The sequence below is a fragment of the Trichomycterus rosablanca genome, chromosome 15 (genome assembly GCF_030014385.1).
Source record: "Trichomycterus rosablanca isolate fTriRos1 chromosome 15, fTriRos1.hap1, whole genome shotgun sequence".
NCBI lineage: Eukaryota > Metazoa > Chordata > Actinopteri > Siluriformes > Trichomycteridae > Trichomycterus > Trichomycterus rosablanca.
Window position 1 is genome coordinate 27,694,515 of NC_086002.1, and position 4,869 is coordinate 27,699,383.

At 39.1% G+C, this 4,869-nt stretch overlaps 1 pseudogene; it reads right to left on the minus strand.

Moving 5' to 3' along the window:
- Positions 1-2,928: 2,928 nt before the first annotated feature.
- Positions 2,929-4,666, minus strand: LOC134328453 (piggyBac transposable element-derived protein 4-like; annotated as a pseudogene).
- Between the last annotated feature and the right edge of the window lie 203 nt (positions 4,667-4,869).

Below are 4,869 nucleotides of genomic sequence, written 5' to 3' on the forward strand. Positions count from 1 at the left end.
TACATTATTCTGCCCAGTTTTCTTGATGTTCTCAAAATGTTTTTAGTAAGTTATGAAAACTAGTTATGAAAATATGAAAAGGTATGAAAACGTTTCCTGAAATTGGTTGCCTTGAAAAAGTTAAGTAAATATAACTCTTATTTTCAAGTTATAGTTAATGTCTACTATTGAAGTCTACTTGAATCATAGTCTTATTTACTCAATTTGATTCAGTTGTTCCTACTTCAAACAGCATATACAGGTAACATGTCATTTCTAAGTATTGGTAACTTATAACACAAGTGAATGTGACAGGACAAAAGAGGCCTGATTACTTGGTAGAATCAAAAAATAAAGTAAGCACAACAGAGAATTATTAGTCAACAGTATTCTTTTTATTTTAATAAAATATTATTAAAGAGTTTGTAAAAACACAATTTCCCAAATAATATATTTACATTTAAGACAATCAAAATAATACAACCCCAAATCCGAAAAAGTTGGGACAGTATGGAAAATGCAAATAAAATAAAAATGCAGTGTTCCTTACATTTACTTTCACTTTTATTTGATTGCAGAGAGTTTGAACTCAGGATATTTTTATGTTTTATCTGCTCAACCATTCTTGCATTTCAGGCCTGCAACACAGTCCAGAAAAAAGTTGGAACGGGGCAATTTAGGGCTAGTAATGAGGGGAAAAAAAACTCAATAATGATGTGATTTTAAACAGGTGATGTAAACAGGTAATTGTATTCATGGTTTAGTACAAAAGCCAGGAAAGGCTGAGTCTTTGATGAGCAAAGATGGCCAGAGGATCTCCAGTTTATCAACAAATGTGTGAGAAAATGATTGAAATGTTCAAAAACAATGTACCTCAAAGAAAGATTGGAAGGGATTTACATATTTCTCCCTCTAATAATATCATTAAACCATTCAATAAATCGGGAGGAATTTCAGTGCGTAAAGGTCAGGGGCGCAAGCTTAAGCTGAACGCCTGTGATCTTTGATCCCTCAGACGGCACTGCATCAAGAACCACCACTCAGCAATAGCTGATGTAACCACATGGGCAAGGAATTACTTTGGCAAATCTTTGTCAAGCACTGCAATACAGAGTTACATGCACAAATGCCACTTAAAACTTTACTGTACAAAAAAGAAGCCTTATGTTAACCATGTCCAGAAGCAGCGTTGACTTATCTGGGCTCTGAGGCATCTAGGATGGACCATCACACAGTGGAAACGCCTATTGTGGTCAGATGAATCAGCTTTCCAGGTCTTTTTTGGAAAAAATGGATGCTGTGTGCTCCGGACCAAAGACGAAAAGAACCACCCAGACTGTTATCAGCAACAAGTCCAAAAGCCAGGGTCTGTCATGGTATGGGTCTGTGTCAATGCCCTTGGCTGTTCCAGGGCTGTCCATGAATTTTTCAACAAGACAATACAAAACCACATGCTGCACACATTACAAAGGAATGGCTGTGGAAGAAGAGGGTACTGGTACTGGACTGCACTTCCGATAGAGAATGTGTGGAGAATGTTGAAACAAAAAATGCTACAACTACGCCAAAGCGTCCTTTAATTGAGGTGAAAAGGAATGGCAAAATTACAAAGTGGTAATGCTTTACTGTCCCAACTTTTTTGGAACGTGTTGTAGACCTGAAATGCAGGAATGGATGTTTATTAATAAATGAAATGAAGTTGAGCAGATAAAAGATGAATATCTGAGGTTCATCTTGTCTGCAATACAATTAAAGTCAAAGTAAATGTAAGAAACTCTGTGTTTTTATTAATTGTATTTTCCATACTGTCCCAACTTTTTTCTGATTTGGGGTTGAATATTAATCCAAAACTCATTAAAATGTAAAATATATATGTAGCCTTTTTATGTATAACAAATGTACAGCTTGTTAAATTTGTATGGCTAGATTAGTCAAGAATACCTTGATTGATCCAGTTCCAGTTAATTCCAAAACTGCTCAGTGGGACTGAGGTTTGTGTGGGGTACTGGAGTTTCTTTAAACCATGTTAATAGGGTAGTGCACTAACTGAGTCAGAAGGTGAACAACTGTCCAAGTCAATCAATGTGACTGTTTAATCCACATTTTCACAGGTTATTAATAAGGGAAAAAGAAAATTACATGCTTAATGGTCATCAATAGTGGCTTAAGATTAGTGTAAGCATAATGAAAAAAAAATACTTTCAGATGATTTGGAAAATGGACATAAGCAAAACGGTGTTTAAGGTTAAAAGTATCACAGGCCAACACTTCAGCACAGAGTGGCAGAGAGACTCCAAGGTAGGAATAACAAGGGCATGGCCAGGGCTCCAGTCTGTCACAGTGCTTTGGTTATCCGCTCCCCTCAGACAATTTTGTCTGTTTAGATGCCTGATCACCTGGAACACCCTGTAAGAATACAGTGGGGCCAAAAAGTATTTAGTCAGCCACTGATTGTGCAAGTTCTCCTAATTAGAAAGATGAGAGAGGTCTGTAATTTTCATCATAGGTACACTTCAACTATGAGAGACAAAATGAGAAAAAAAAAAACCAGGAAATCACATTGTAGGATTTTTAAAGAATTTATTTGTAAATTATGGTGGAAAATAAGTATTTGGTCCCCAACAAGCAAGATTTCTGGCTCTCACAGACCTGTAACTTCTTCTTTAACCCTTGTATTATGGTGAGAAAAAAATACATTGATTATGTTGCGGGTCATTTTTACCCGTATTGTGTAAATCCACTCAACACAGTCAAAAATGAAGTTAAACCAATAAGAACTTTATTTTAAATTATACAAACATTTAGAAGAAACGAGAAGAAGAGATATATAATTTTAACTCTATATTAAATAACTCAATTTCAATTTAAGAAGACACAAACGGAAAAGAACTGATTTAAATTTTTCCCTCTTCACGAACCCTTTTTTTGGGTTTTCAATGTTCAACATTTTCAGTGTTCCCCACATGATGGACAGAATGTGACTGTGTGCTTTCTGCAGATGTATTTCTTACACCTCACACAGCAGGTACTTGTTTTACTGTCATCTCGGGAGGGACAGACTTGACATCTTTTGCGTTTCTTTGCACCTATATCCAAAGGATCCATTGTTGGTTGGTCAGATGCCCTGCCCTGGACTTTTGCGATGACAGTTGCAGCTGCTGGGGATCGAGCTGGCCTGGCCCGGTTCTGGATCTTGGGAGTGACGAGTGCTTTGCCTAGTTCTTCCAGGAAAAGTCGACGTCGGTACAGTTTGCTGGCATTCCACTGCTGGTTGATCTCAATCCACAGCACAGTAAGCAGACACGTCCACAATGTTGTAGAAAACCACCAAGGGCCAACGGGCAGTCTTGCGCTGGCAGCTATATGTTGCTATGACTTTGTCAAGATTGTCAACTCCTCCTTTGGTGGAGTTGTAATCCAGGATCATTTGTGGCTTCATGTCCTCTCTCGTGCTCAGAGATGCATCTTTGTGCATTGTGCTCATCACAAGAACATTCTTGTTTCTCTTTGGGCAGTAAGAAACAAGTGTTGTTTTCTCTGTGAAAACAAATTTTGAGGAATGCAGAGGTCTTCCTTGCATCTTCAGAATCTCACTGGGAAGTTCTGGCTTATTTTTTCTGACTGTTCCCAACATAGTCAGCTTTCTTTCCTGAAGTTCATCTCCAAGACGGTAGGATGTAAAGAAGTTGTCACATGTGATGTTATGACCTTGCAGCCCTTCAGTCATCTCCAATACCACACACATTCCCTGATTCTTTTCAGGTGCTCCTCCAGGTGACTTTCCAGTATATACTTGCAGGTTCCATGCATAACTGGATTTTGCATCACAGGCTGCCCATATTTTAATGCCATATTTCGCAGGCTTGTTTGGCATATACTGTCGGAAAGGACAGCGTCCTCTGAATGGTACGAGGCGCTCATCCACAGTAACATGGGGGCCAGGATTATACAATAAAGGCAGGATTTCGACCCATTTATCCCAAACATCTCTGATCGCTGCAAGTTTGTCTCTCTCGCGACGACCAGCTCTGGTGTCACGATTGTCAAATCGGATCACACGAGAGATCATGTGAAACATCTCCAAAGACATTGTTGCTCGGAATATTGGCCTTCCATTCTCTTCATTCCATAAACTTGCAGTTGCTTCACCCTTTGACCTGTATACTCCAGCTAATACCAGAATTCCAATGTAAGCATGCAAGTCAGTTGGATCCAGTGGCTTCCATTTTTCTTGAAAGACACGCCTCCCCTCCAAGTTGGTCATGTCGAGGATTATCTTTTCTATGGGTGGGGATATGAAGAGCTGAAATGCTGATTCAATATCATCAATTCTTGTGACAGCAAATCTTGTCGGACCAGGCGTCATTTTGATGACATTAGAAGATGACAATCTGCCTCGGCTTTGGTGTGGTGATGTTGACCATTTTATTTTACCATCTTTAGATGTCCATGTCCCCTCTGTGGATGACGATTGTTGCGTGTCTTGGTTTTCATCTGATGAAGGGACACCGGCAGACTCGTCCTCTGAATCTTCCTCATTGTGGGAAAATTGACAATCTGGATCATCAATAGCATTGTCCTCTGGCTCTGAAGGATCCTCCGACTCTGAAATCTCTTCCTCTACATCACTATCCCAGTTCATAAGCTGCGATAAAACTTCTTCAGCTGTAAATTGTTTGGAGCTCATTTTGGTGTATTTCTCAAAGAAAGGGCATGGAAACAGTGACAATGACAGAGGAGATTAAGTCCCTCTTCCACACACACACACACACACACACACACACCTGGTTCTGAATGGCTATTCAGAGGCAGTCAAAATAAAAAATATCAAAGAGACATGTTTATTTTGGATTTAAACAGCTTGTTTTTGTCTGGGTCAAAATGACCCAC